The 14,825-nt window shown below is 44.3% G+C and overlaps 1 protein-coding gene and 1 pseudogene across 4 annotated transcripts in view; both read right to left on the bottom strand.

The window, feature by feature from the left end:
* The window catches only part of DNTT (DNA nucleotidylexotransferase), a 473,464-nt gene that overhangs the window by 178,294 nt on the left and 280,345 nt on the right, over positions 1–14,825 (bottom strand). The window lies entirely within an intron of this gene.
* On the bottom strand, positions 5,864–13,715 carry LOC148518897 (uncharacterized; annotated as a pseudogene).

Genomic DNA, 14,825 nt, shown 5'->3' with positions numbered 1-14,825 from the left:
TGAACTGCTGCTGGTGCCTGGAAACTATATCAGTAAGCTGCTTCTGGTGAATGGCTTTATCAGTGTACTCAGGGGCATAGCTACTGTGGGTGCAGGGGGAGCTGTTGCTATGGGGCCTGCAGCACCTCCGGGGCCCTCATCCCCACTGCACCACTTTTGGTTTGTGGGACTCGTGGAGTGATGATACACTCCTCGGCTGCAGTAGCGCAACTCTGGGCAGGGGGGCTAGCGCCAGCTGGCCACACAGTATTACAGTCAGGCCATGCTGCCATGACCAGAGGCGGAGCTGAGGCTAGCGACACCCACCATCACAGGTTAGTTCCAAATCCCGACCCTGACTTGAAGTTGGAGGTGGCCTCTAAGTGAAGGGGCCATGGCAGGAGTGATAGATGGAGTCATCGGCCGCAAGTGCCGCCGGATGTGCGACTGGGAGGAAGGGGAAAACAGTGGACACCCTGGAGACTGGACAGAAGAATCAGGGTCTTCTTGAAGGTACCAGAAGCACAGGGAAAGGGGAGGAGTCACAGGGGCAACAGTTCTGGGAGTGAAGTGAAGGGGGATTTTGACATCAATGCACACAGGGTCTCATTCAGACCCGCTCTCGAGCGCAGGACGCTCGCAAGCGGGTCGATGGTACCCAAATGCACATGCGCACGACGGAGGCTGCTCCGTCGTGCGCATGCGCAAGACCCGGCGAGCGACGAGCAAGCCGTCGCTCGGGGTCTCGCACCAAAGGGGGCGTGCTGTCGATGGTGAGTGACAGCACGCCCCCTTTGGTGGGCGTGCTGGGGGCGTGGCTGCCAGACGGAGGCGTTCCCATGGGAACGCCTACCGTCTGGGTCCGGCCCCACTGACATCACTAGTGATGTCAGTGGGAGTGATTTTGGCTCTGATGGAGCCAAAAATCACTCCAGGGCTTGCGGCACCGAGACCCTACCGCAGCGACCATCATCATGGACGCTCGCATAAGCTGTGGGTGGTAACCCACAGCTATGCGAGCGTCCAAGAGGCCGCTCCAAGTTTAGGTAGGAGGGCCCTGATTCAGAGCGAGCGCTCTGGTCAGAGCGTCCGGCTCTGAATCAGGCCCACAGAGCAAGGGAGCTGTCAGGAACCACAGACTCCAAAGGCCTGGTCAGGGAGATTAATCCCGGTGGCCAGTGAAAGGGCCGCAGCACAGGTGGTAGGTGTACCTTAGGGGGGGGCATAGAATTTTTTCTATGGGGCCCCCAAAGGTCTAGCTACACCCCTGAGTGAACTAGTTCTGGTAAATAGTAACTATGCTGCTGAACTAATTATGGTAACTGAGGAATCTATTTACTAAAATCCGCATTTGTAATGCAGATTGTAGTGTGATATTACCGAGTGAATTCGCATTGCGAATTCAGGCAATATCACAGGGATTTACTACAAATCCCTTGCAGGGACAGAGCTTGCGAGAAAGCTCTCTCCCTGCGAATCCCCTCCGCACACTAGTCACGGTATTTTCTTGCGAAAATACCGTGATAAGTGCCCCAGCTCCGAGTTCTGCTCTCCCCGTCAGAGCAGAGTAGGAGTCCGGTAACTGGGGGAGACCCTGGATAAAGCCACCTCCAGGTGGCGTTATTATCACAGGGCCTTCCCTGGTATTTTTTCACAATTTATTTTAGTAACTTTGGCCAGATCACATTTCCCATTACAATTATGGGAAATGCGATCTGCTTACTAAAAATAAATGATAATTAGGGGTTGGAGTAGAATTTTTACAAATTCTACTCCAATTGCCCTTTAACTGTAGGTGTTACTAAAATAATGTGAAAAGGGTGTGAAAACAACCTTTTTCACTTTATTTTAGTAAAAATAATGTTAATAAATAGAGCCTTGAGCGAGAACTACAGTATGCCGGTGAATTGCTTATGGTGAATAGGAACTATGCTGGTGAACTGTTCCTGGTGACTGGAAACTATGCTGATGATGCTGATGAACTGCTTATGGTGAATGGGAACTATGCTGCTGACTGCTTCTGGTGAGTAGGAACTATACTAGTTAACTGCTTCTGGTGATTGGAAACAATGCTACTGAACTGCTTATAGTGACTGGTAACTGTACTAGTTAACTGCTTATGGTGAATGGGAACTATTCTGTTGAACTGATTCTGATGACTGGGAACTATGTTGGTGAAGTGCTTCTGGTGACTGGGAACTATGCTGATAAACTGCTTATGGTGAATGGGAACTATTCTGTTGAACTGATTCTGATGACTGGGAACTATGCTGATAAAGTGCTTCTGGTGACTGGGAACTATGCTGGTGAAGTGCTTCTGGTGACTGGGAACTATGCTGATAAAGTGCTTCTGGTGACTGGGAACTATGCTGGTGAAGTGCTTCTGGTGACTGGGAACTATGCTGATAAAGTGCTTCTGGTGACTGGGAACTATGCTGGTGAAGTGCTTATGGTGAATGGGAACTATGCTGATAAAGTTCTTCTGGTGACTGGGAACTATGCTGGTGAAGTGCTTCTAGTGACTGGGAACTATGCTGATAAAGTGCTTCTGGTGACTGGGAACTATGCTGGTGAAGTGCTTTTGGTGTCTGTGAATTATGATTCAGCAAGGAACGGAGTTGCTAATACGTACTCAATCGGCCGATTGTTGCGTGCGTGAACTAGCCATTGCGATCAGGACTGTGATTGCAGTGATTACACAGACCCATCGCAGAGTGATTGACAGGAAGTGGTTGGAGAAATACGGGCGTTCCAGTTCATTTGAATGCCATTGCAGGGACGTGCATAACTTAGCCACTGCGATGCCATACGCAGCTTGAGCACTCACTGCATGCAGGAAAGTTAGCAATTTAATGGTAGGGTTAGACCTGCCTTTAATGTGCGAGTGGCTCCGATGTACTTCGATGTTACCGATGTTTTGGCTGGATTGCAAGGTATTATGGATGTGCGAGAGAGGAAGTAGGCATCTGCATGTTGTCCGTGCAAGTGTTTTGCGATTGCAAATGTTAGCATACTTTCGCAGCAGAACTGCGTGCACGATTGCAGCCACAATTGCATCAGCGATCCTTGCTGTATCAGACCCCATGCTGGCAAAGTGCTTCAGATGCCTGAGATGTATGATAGTGAACTGCTTCTGGTGACTGAGAATTATGCTAGTGAATAGCTTCTGCTGACTGAAAACTTCGCTAGTGTATTGATTCTGTGACCCAGTGGCGGGCTGGGCCGGGGGGCAGGGTGCCATGTGCCCCCCGGCCGCTCTATTAGAATGCATTGTGGGCCGCCCACCTCCTCCTTGTATAGGGCCGTGGAGGTGGACCAGTCACCAGCTCGGCTGCTTCCGCCGCGGCTGTGTTCCGACTTTGACTGTCGGAGGCAGCCGCGGTCACGTGCTGTTCTGGTGTGTGTACTACAGGGCTACGGAAGCCCTGTAGTTACATGACACACAACAAAGCACCAACCCCGTCGGCGTCGCGCAAAAGCGGCTGCCAGCCGTACACAACGAGCGGCAGTGGCGGGGGGGAGGAAGGGTGGGGTTGGGTTCGCAGGGCAGCAGCGCAGGTTAAATGGTCAGTATATGAGTGACACGGCCACCCTGCTGCTATTGGCCGTGTCACCCAGGACCCCTCCCCCCCGACTCAACAGATGTATTTTGTGCAGCAATAAAAAGGTGTTGTGTTGCAAAAATGGGAGCCTTATTTTTAATAAGAGTCTCCCATCATTAGTGATTTAAAAATAAATAAATAAATAAGCAGCCCTTCAGCTTTGGGACTACACATCCCAACATGCCCTGCCACAGTTTGAATACAAGACTCCTGATAAGGCATGCTGGGATGTGTAGTTTACCAGCAGCTAAAGGGCAGCTTATTATAGCCCACCCCTGGTACCAAATAGGCAGGGCCATTGAAAGTCCGCCCTTGGCTGCACCCTGCGTATGAAAGGAAGTGGAGAGAAAAATAAGCAGGGGAAGAGGAGCTGAAGGAAAGAAGGAGAAGAACCCAGTTAAAAGAAAAGAAAGTGGAGAGAGAAAAGCAGAAAAAAACAAAGAAGAAATGAAGGTAAGTGTATGTTTAGTATGGATTTTATACTCCTATTTTTCTTTTGAAAAAAAAATATGGTGGGAGGGAGTTCCTGTATGTAATATTTCTCACTCTACACTGACCGTTGGGGAATATGTACACGGTGCTGCTAAGTGACAAATGCGCTTTAACCAGCGCTGCTGACATACATAAGTGTACGTGTAAAATAGCACTGCTAATATACACAAGTGTACGTGTAAAATAGCACTGCTAATATACATAAGTGTACGTGTAAAATAGCACTGCTAATATACATAAGTGTACGTGTAAAATAGCACAGCTAGTATACATAAGTGTACGTGTAAAATAGCATTGCTAATATACATAAGTGTACGTGTAAAATAGCACAGCTAGTATACATAAGTGTACGTGTAAAATAGCACTGCTGATATACATAAGTGTACGTGTAAAATAGCACTGCTGATATACATAAGTGTACATGTAAAATAGCACTGCTGATATACATAAGTGTACATGTAAAATAGCACTGCAGTGCTAATATACATAAGTGTACGTGTAAAATAGCACAGCTGATATACATAAGTGTACGTGTAAAATAGCACAGCTGATATACATAAGTGTACGTGTAAAATAGCACAGCTAGTATACATAAGTGTACGTGTAAAATAGCAATGCTAATATACATAAGTGTACGTGTAAAATAGCACTGCTAATATACACAAGTGTACGTGTAAAATAGCACTGCTAATATACATAAGTGTACGTGTAAAATAGCACAGCTAGTATACATAAGTGTACGTGTAAAATAGCACTGCTGATATACATAAGTGTACGTGTAAAATAGCACAGCTAGTATACATAAGTGTACGTGTAAAATAGCACTGCTGATATACATAAGTGTACGTGTAAAATAGCACAGCTAGTATACATAAGTGTACGTGTAAAATAGCACTGCTGATATACATAAGTGTACGTGTAAAATAGCACTGCTGATATACATAAGTGTACGTGTAAAATAGCACTGCTGATATACACAAGTGTACGTGTAAAATAGCACTGCTGATATACATAAGTGTACGTGTAAAATAGCACTGCTGATATACATAAGTGTACGTGTAAAATAGCACAGCTAGTATACATAAGTGTACGTGTAAAATAGCACTGCTGATATACATAAGTGTACGTGTAAAATAGCACAGCTAGTATACATAAGTGTACGTGTAAAATAGCACTGCTAATATACATAAGTGTACATGTAAAATAGCACTGCTGATATACATAAGTGTACGTGTAAAATAGCACTGCTGATATACATAAGTGTACGTGTAAAATAGCACAGCTAGTATACATAAGTGTACGTGTAAAATAGCACTGCTGATATACATAAGTGTACGTGTAAAATAGCACTGCTGATATACATAAGTGTACGTGTAAAATAGCACTGCTAATATACATAAGTGTACGTGTAAAATAGCACTGCTAATATACATAAGTGTACGTGTAAAATCACTAGACCTATTTATTTTATTAATAAAGATTTATTATACCAAACACCTCAATTTAAGGATGCACCGTTACTTATGGGCCAGTGCCTTGGACTTGCCCCCCAGGCTAAAAGTTGCCAGCCAGCCCCTGCTGTGACTGGGAGCTATGCTGGTGAGCTGCGTCTTGTTGAACTGATTCTCGTGGCTGGTATTATATTAGTGAACTGCTTATGGTGACTGGGTACTATGTTAGTGAACTGCTTCTGATGACTTGGGCCGAAATGTAATAGCTTGCAATCTTCAGCAGTGGCAGGGATTTATGAGAGTCTCCCCATATTTTTATAATGGCAATCATTTTAAAGGCTAAAGGGAACTATGCTGGTGATCTGCTTCTGGTGACAGGGAACTATGCTGGTGATCTGCTTCTGGTGACAGGGAACTATGCTGGTGATCTGCTTCTGGTGACAGGGAACTATGCTGGTGATATGCTTCTGGTGACAGGGAACTATGCTGGTGATCTGCTTCTGGTGACAGGGAACTATGCTGGTGATATGCTTCTGGTGACAGGGAACTATGCTGGTGATATGCTTCTGGTGACTAGGAACTATGCTGGTGATCTGCTTCTGGTGACTAGGAACTATGCTGGTGATCTGCTTCTGGTGACAGGGAACTATGCTGGTGATATGCTTCTGGTGACAGGGAACTATGCTGGTGATCTGCTTCTGGTGACTAGGAACTATGCTGGTGATCTGCTTCTGGTGACTAGGAACTATGCTGGTGATCTGCTTCTGGTGACAGGGAACTATGCTGGTGATCTGCTTCTGGTGACAGGGAACTATGCTGGTGATATGCTTCTGGTGACAGGGAACTATGCTGGTGATCTGCTTCTGGTGACTAGGAACTATGCTGGTGATCTGCTTCTGGTGACTAGGAACTATGCTGGTGATCTGCTTCTGGTGACAGGGAACTATGCTGGTGATCTGCTTCTGGTGACAGGGAACTATGCTGGTGATCTGCTTCTGGTGACAGGGAACTATGCTGGTGATCTGCTTCTGGTGACTAGGAACTATGCTGGTGATCTGCTTCTGGTGACAGGGAACTATGCTGGTGATCTGCTTCTGGTGACAGGGAACTATGCTGGTGATCTGCTTCTGGTGACAGGGAACTATGCTGGTGATCTGCTTCTGGTAACTAGGAACTATGGACCTCATTCAGAACCGGACGCTATTTGCGCTCGCTCGTTTAGAAAAAGGGGCTGGCTATTTAAATTGAGCGCTTGCTCTTTGCGGTCTGTTGACGCCTCTGTGTCTGAGCGAGCGTCCGAAACATGCGCTCGCTATTTTGTAAAGACGCCCCTTGGCTGTTCGCATCGTACGTCATCTCCGCTATTTATTAGATTAATCGAGTACATCGAAAGGTGTATGAACTGCTCGCTATTCTTGTGGTAGCATTTTCCTACCGCAATCATGCGAGCAGTTCAGGCTAAAAGACAACCAAGTGACGTGGTCGATGATGCTGCTTTGTTAATTATGCACACCCATTAAACGCCCGTTTTGACAGTTTGGCACGCCTGCGTTCGGATCTCCACTCCCCGTTTTCAAGCACCTTCCCCTGTTACCACCCACAAACGCCTCATTCTGTCACTCAAATTAGCAGGCCCTCGCTGTTTTGCGAGCGCACGATTTCCGACCGCAATGACTGGTTGGCGCATGCGCATTACGACCCATACGCATGCGCAGATGTGCGAACATCGCTCTGAGCGAAGGAGCGGCCGCTTACGAGCGGCTCTGAATCAGGCCCTATGCTCGCAATCTGATTCTGGTGACAGGGAACTATGCTATAGGGTTCAATAATCTCTAATTACACCACTAATCACAATGCAAGGATCTACCCATTATGAAAGTAAATTGTTAAAACATTCAATTATCACTCTACTACAGTACATTCCCTCCATGTGGCATCCTCATTCTTTGTGCATTGCTTTTTAGTATAATTTGCTACTAAATAATATTTAATTTACTCTATATTCAATTTCATTTACTCATTGGAGTTAGGTCTATCACTGTTTTGAAACATTACACACCCAGTACTAATACTCTCTTCTGACAGTATTCTCCCATTATACACCCAGTACTAATACTCTTTTCAGCCAGTATTCTCCCATTACACACCCAGTACTAATACCCTCTTCTGCCATTCTTCTCCCATTATACATCCAGTACTAATACCCTCTTCTGTCAGTATTCTCTCATTACACACCCAGTACTAATACCCTCTTCTGCCATTCTTCTCCCATTATACATCCAGTACTAATACCCTCTTCTGTCAGTCTATTCCCATTACACATCCACACATCCAATACTAATACCCTCTTCTGTCATTCTACACCCATTACACACCCAGTACTATAACCCTCTTCTGTCAGTCTTCTCCCATTACACACCCAGTACTAATACCCTCTTCTGCCAGTCTTCCCCATTACACACCCAGTACTAATTCCCTCTTCTGCCATTCTTCTCCCATTACACACCCAGTACTAATACCCTCTTCTGCCATTCTACTCCCATAACACACCCAGTACTAATACCCTCTTCTCCCAGTCTTCTCCCATCACACACCCAGTACTAATACCCTCTTCTGTCAGTCTTCTTCCATTACACACCCAGTACTAATACCCTCTTCTGCCAGTCTTCCCCATTACACACCCAGTACTAATTCCCTCATCTGCCATTCTTCTCCCATTACACACCCAGTAATAATACTCTCTTCTGCCAGTCTTCTCCCATTACACACCCAGTAAATACCCTCCTCTGCCAGTCTTCTCCCATTACACACCCAGTAATAATACCCTCTTCTGCCAGTCTTCTCCCATTACACACCCAGTACTAATACCCTCTTCTGCCAGTATTCTCCCATTACACACCCAGTACTAATACCCTCTTCTGCCATTCTTCTTCCATTATACATCCAGTAATAATACCCTCTTCTGTCAGTCTTCTCCCATTACACATCCAGTACTAATACCCTCTTCTGTCATTCTACACCCATTACACACCCAGTACTAATACCCTCTTCTGTCAGTCTTCTCCCATTACACACCCAGTACTAATACCCTCTTCTGCCAGTCTTCCCCATTACACACCCAGTACTAATACCCTCTTCTGCCATTCTTCTCCCATTATACATCCAGTAATAATACCCTCTTCTGTCAGTCTTCTCCCATTACACATCCAGTACTAATACCCTCTTCTGTCATTCTACACCCATTACACACCCAGTACTAATACCCTCTTCTGTCAGTCTTCTCCCATTACACACCCAGTACTAATACCCTCTTCCGCCAGTCTTCCCCATTACACATCCAGTACTAATTCCCTCTTCTGCCATTCTTCTCCCATTACACAGCCAGTAATAATACCCTCCTCTGCCAGTCTTCTCCCTTTACACACCCAGTACTAATACCCTCTTCTCCCAGTCTTCTCCCATTACACATCCAGCACTAATACCCTCTTCTGCCCATCTTCCCCATTACACACCCAGTACTAATACCCTCTTCTGCCAGTCTTCCCCCATTACACACCAAGTACTAATACCCTCTTTTGCCAGTCTTCCCCATTACACACCCAGTACTAATACCCTCTTCTGCCAGTCTTCTCCATTACACACCCAGTACTAATACCCTCTTCTGACATTCTTCTCCCATTACACACCCAGTACTAATACCCTCTTCTGCCATTCTTCTCCCATTACACACCCAGTACTAATATCCTCTTCTGCCAGTCTTCTCCCATCACACACCCAGTACTAATACCCTCTTCTGCCAGTCTTCCCCATTACACACCCATTACTAATACCCTCTTCTGACAGTCTTCCCCCAATATGCCTGCACAAGACACAAGACAAATGTGTGGATTTCTAAATACTGTATATTTACATAGAGGCACACTAAATACTGTATATTTACATAGAGGCACACTATAAAAGATTTAACAGTGATTTAATGCAAGATACATAAATATATATATAAAGTCACAGTATGTCTAGGTTAGGTAAGACGCAGAGCCAGGAATAACACTCCATCCATCCAACTAATTGTTACCCATGGCCAGCTTCTGGGCAAATGTGTTATACCGGGGACCTGTACTGACCTCAGTAGCTTTCAGAGTTGGCAAAACGCATACTGTGTTTTATAAAAAAAAATATATATATTATTATAGGTGATGGATTAGCAGGTTCATTTATAAAGCTGGAGCCGTGACAAATGGATTCATACTGTAGATCACAACAGGAGATGTAAACTTAACATGAAGTGCTTTTTTCCAGCCTTTGTACTGTATACTGTATATCAGCAAGTTATATAAGTTTGTAAATTTGCACCTTCTGATTCTGAAACTTCCTAAAATAGATAATGAAGTTTGTTTTTAAAAGTTATGTTGATATTTGCTGATTCAGTTGTCAGGGGGCAAAGCCTAAATAACAGGATTTTGAAGTCAATAAAACTGTTACTTTGCCGCATAATAAGTTAATTTTTTTTCCCTGAAACACTATTTTCAATTCCTAATAATCTTCTTATACAAGTATAGTCTTCAAGCACTGCCATTCTAATCCTTATGGGAATATAATTTAAAGTGTGCAAGTTTGAAATTGATGCAATTTTCTTGCCTCTTATTAATGCTTATATACTTGTACGAGGTAGGAGGAATAAGATAAAGCACCGTAAAATCTTAAGTACACCATAAATTAGAAAAATAAAATGGGTCTTTTGTACGTTGCACAGGGGACTGCGTTTTGTCTTTGGAAAATAATTTAAAGCAGCAGTCAGTGCAGTTTACATGCATTTGTATGTTAAATTATATAACCTTTATAACAAGGTAAATTATGCCGAATGTCTTGAATCCGTAAATAGTCCCAGAAACCCAGGTGTGCAGAAAGTATTTTGTATGCCCCTTGGTGTGTGTATGTAGTTTGCATTAATATAATACAGCGAGCTATTGTAATTTTGTTTGTATTAGCTTCATAGTATCAGCAAGCAGAACAAGAGCTGTTTATTTCCATCTGTAGCCTAGATCTCACACGTCTTGTTAGATGCAGGAGTCTAATCTGTGCCATAAAAAGGGGAAATAATAGAAACGTAGGAACGAGAGATTGAAAAGGTTTTTTTTTTTCCTCCTCCAAGAATACATTATGTTTCTATCTAGTATATTACAGAAACTGCAGCTATCTGTATGATGTATGATCTGCAATAACAGTGTATATATTCATTTATACGCACCACATTATGAAATACCCGTTTCAGAAACTAATTATTTCTATTCCCATCGATCTAACAGTTGATCGCTTATTATTTTATCCACTTTTCTGTTCCAAAACTGCTTTATAAAGATAGATATCGCAGGAGATAGGGAGAATATTTACAGTTAGCAGAGGAGAGCGAAAGTCCAGCAAGAGGGTTGTGAAGTCACAATAGGCTGCACGAGACCTCAAGCCTGATGCAGAGTTGAACGGAAGCAGGTGTATTTATGCTTAGGTTCATTATGCATAGCCCGCAGTTCCATTACCGTGCCCTCAGTGAACTTTACCTATGGGCCTGATTCAGAGTCACTTGCTAGATGCGATCGCTCGCACGATGTGTATGCAAATTGCATGAGCAGTACTATCACACAGCAATGCAATAGCACGCCCAGTATTTCTTAGATAATGATCACATAGTATATGCAGACACCTACAAGCCTGTTTTAAGACGCCCGCTTGTGCACGTCATGTCCAGGAAGTGTATGCAACCATCGGTACATCGGATGCTATCTCAGCGCTTGAGGTTGACCATACCCTGCTGCAAGCACTGCAAGCACTTCAGTGTAAAAACAAGCCAGGTGACGTGTTCTATGATGCCGTCTTATAATTATGCACGCCTCTGAAACGCCGTTGAGATTCTCAGGCACGCCTGCATTTGCACCTCCACTTCCCCGTTTTTATTGGCCAGCCCCTGTTACCACATACAAATGGCTTCCCCTGTCACTCACTCTGCTGGGCTGTTTATGCGCAGCGAGCGAATGCATTGTGAACTTTCGCTAAGGTATGCACATGCGCACAATGCATACACACTGCATACCATCGGCAGCAGCGAGAGTATGTATCTTAGCGAGCGGGTCTGAATCAGGCCCTATGTGACAATGCACAGTTACGACCCAGTTACACCTACTCACTGAAGATGCAATCAAAATGCGCACATCTCTGCTTTCTGTTCCAGAGCATACGTGGTGCAAACATGGAAGAATCGCTCCACGAACATTATTCAAGCCCCCGTGTGTCTATTTTCACAAGACTGTACATGGATTTGCAATAGTAAAATGGCATTCATTAAGTAGTCATCAAACGTACATTAGGGATGGCCATCGAGAATCGTTAGTTAACAACCATCGATGGTTTACCACCTATGGTCAATTGTTCTGACATCAAGGTTTAAGATACGATGATTCTCCACCATAGATGGCTGTGAAATTATTTCCTTAGCGCACAGAGGGTCTCATTCAGACCCGTTCGCAACCGCCTATGCGCTCGCAAGCGGGTCGATGTTGAAGCCCCGGAACGAGAGGGAAATTCTCTAGCTCCAGGACTCACTACAAAAGGGGCGGATGGTGATCGACAGCTCGCCCCGTTTTGTAGGCAGGGTGGGGGGGTGGCTACACAAACGGAGACATTCCCAACGGAACACCTGCCGTTTGGGGGCGGCCCCAATGACATCACTCATGATGTCAGTGGTGAGCTTCCGGCTCTAATAGTGGTGAGCTTCCGGCTCCTGGATAGTAGGCACCCTGCTATCCAGGAGCAATTGCCAAGGGATAGCGTTGATCAATGGTCGCACACACCTGGTTGTGACCCTACATCGATGTTAATCACTGATGGTGCCATCAATGGTTTCATGCAATTGATGTTAATCACCAATGGCACCATTGATGGCTAACCCTAAAATGACCATTCCTAATGTACATGGATTAATAAACATACTGTAGATGAGTAAGCAATCCTCACTACAGTAGGATAGGTAAAATGATTTGGCAGACATCACAGATAGGAGCTGATTCTGATATGGGAGCAAAGCAAAGATAGCAAGTAACTTTTCACCTGGATAAACCAAGTAAAAATGCAAGGGGTGGAAATATGTAAATTTTTTTTGCTTTTGCATGTAGTTTAAATATTGGCTGCTTTTGCATTTAGTCCTCAAAAGCTTTATCTTTGCACTATAATTTAGATTTGAGTTTGGGCATGCCCCTGTCAAATCTAACTTTATCTGCATATTTTACAACTTCCATACCTGCAGTGCAACATACTGTAGATTTGCAAATGTGCAAAGTTACTTGCTCTTTTTTTACTTTGCTCCCAACTCAGAATCTACCCAATTGTCTAAAAACACATGGATTTGTATTTTCCTGGATGAGAAGATGTGATGAGATGGATGAGATGTTTAGATGAGTGTTTGTACAATTGAGAAGAGATATTGGGGCTAATTCAGCATTACACACTAGTGCTATGCTGATCACACAGATTCAGAGGCATGCCTCTGCCTGACTGAGGAAACGGCCCTTCACATGCGGCTAACGCGCACACAAACACAGAAAAATAAACACTTTTTAAATGTTTACATTTTTTGGGTGACTACACCGCCCTTCAACAGACCAGCCGGCCCTTGACTTATGACACAGGCGCACGCTTGGCACTGCTACTTTGTTGATGCACGTGCGGCTAACGTGCACACAAACACAGAAAAAAAAAAAAAATTTGCACTTGAGGCGAGCACCCCTGATGGACAGAGCACCCCCTGGACAACACTACAGCACCCCTTTAGGACTACAGTGACACAGGAGCCACTGGGGCCCCCCTCTTCTGTCTGCACACAGCTCATATGGACAACACAGCCTTTATGGGACAACAGCACTGCACAACACAGCCCAGCCAGCTCCTATGGACAACAAAAAATATGTGGGAAAGCGCAATGGGATGACCAATTGATATTGTGTAAGATACTTACTGCAGTAGAAACCTGGCTCTGTTAGACAATAATGATTACTGGCAGAGATCTCACCTGTATGCTCTTAATTAATGACTGAGGGTATATCTCAGCTTCATGGGAAATGAGGATCATTACCTCTGAGGAAATGGCCAGATAGACGTGGGGCGAGAAACGCGTTAGTCCAGGACACCTTATTTCTTCATTCATCTTTATTTTTATATGGAACTTGTACCACTATTCACGGTGGTTTAACACTAGTTACCACTGTCATCCAGATGGAGCACCATATTAGCTGAGTGGCTTGCCATCAGCGGATTCTAAATCAGCTGTTTCAACAGCTTGAGCTGTCCCGTGGCCCAGCTATCAGAGAAACTCCATCATCAGGAGACCACACCACTCTGACACACGGCGGCATTCACCACCAGAGCGGCTGACCATCCGCACGGATATTTTCCAGCAATAGGAGGCTGTACTCCCTATCAGGAGATCACATCATCTCTCTGCACGGCGATACTTACTTTCGGAGTAGCATTCCGGACACTGCACTTCGTTTCCAGCCAGATTCAGGGGAGTTATATTAGACAGGTCAGCCCATATTTTACACAATCATACTGGTGAATTCAGCCCATATTAAGACTATTATGAGTGCTTTGAACTATTGATTGTGTTGGACTAATTGGCATTATTTTTGCATTAACCATTTGGGACCTTTTCATCACATGCACAATACTGCACATTAGTGCATGGACGAATATCATATGTACATTGGAGTACGATTGAGACAATTATTCATCAATTTTATATTTTATTTTTCATTCTTTTTATATTTTATTTTTTAATTTCACTTTTTGCACTATAGTGTCTAATAAGGCCTTTTTTTTTCTGGACTTTTACCAGACCATGTGGTACCCTTCATATGTATTCTCACCATTATGCAATTTATTTACAGATACAGTGTAAATCATTATTATTTGGGTTACCCCTCACATGATTCATGGTTTTATTTGTGTACTTGATGTTTAGATATTTATTGTCAATAGACTGTTTTACTTTTCTATTAAACAATATCAATTGCTCGTCCCATTGCACTTTCCCACAATATTTTATGTTTCTTCATTCTAGGGGTTAGCCACCCCTCAGAGAGCTGCATAGGAACACCAATTTCCTTCCCTTCCATAACCTTGCGCCCATTTGGTTTTTGTTGTGCTTGTTTTCCTATGGACAACACAGCCTTTATGGGACAACAGCACTGCACAACACAGCCCAGCCAGTCCCATTGGACTTTGGACACAGCCTCTATGGACAACAGCAGCACCA

Source organism: Taudactylus pleione, unplaced genomic scaffold (genome assembly GCF_031769625.1).
Source record: "Taudactylus pleione unplaced genomic scaffold, aTauple2 ptg000198l, whole genome shotgun sequence".
Classification (NCBI taxonomy): domain Eukaryota; kingdom Metazoa; phylum Chordata; class Amphibia; order Anura; family Myobatrachidae; genus Taudactylus; species Taudactylus pleione.
This window is presented reverse-complemented; position numbering and strand designations above follow the sequence as displayed.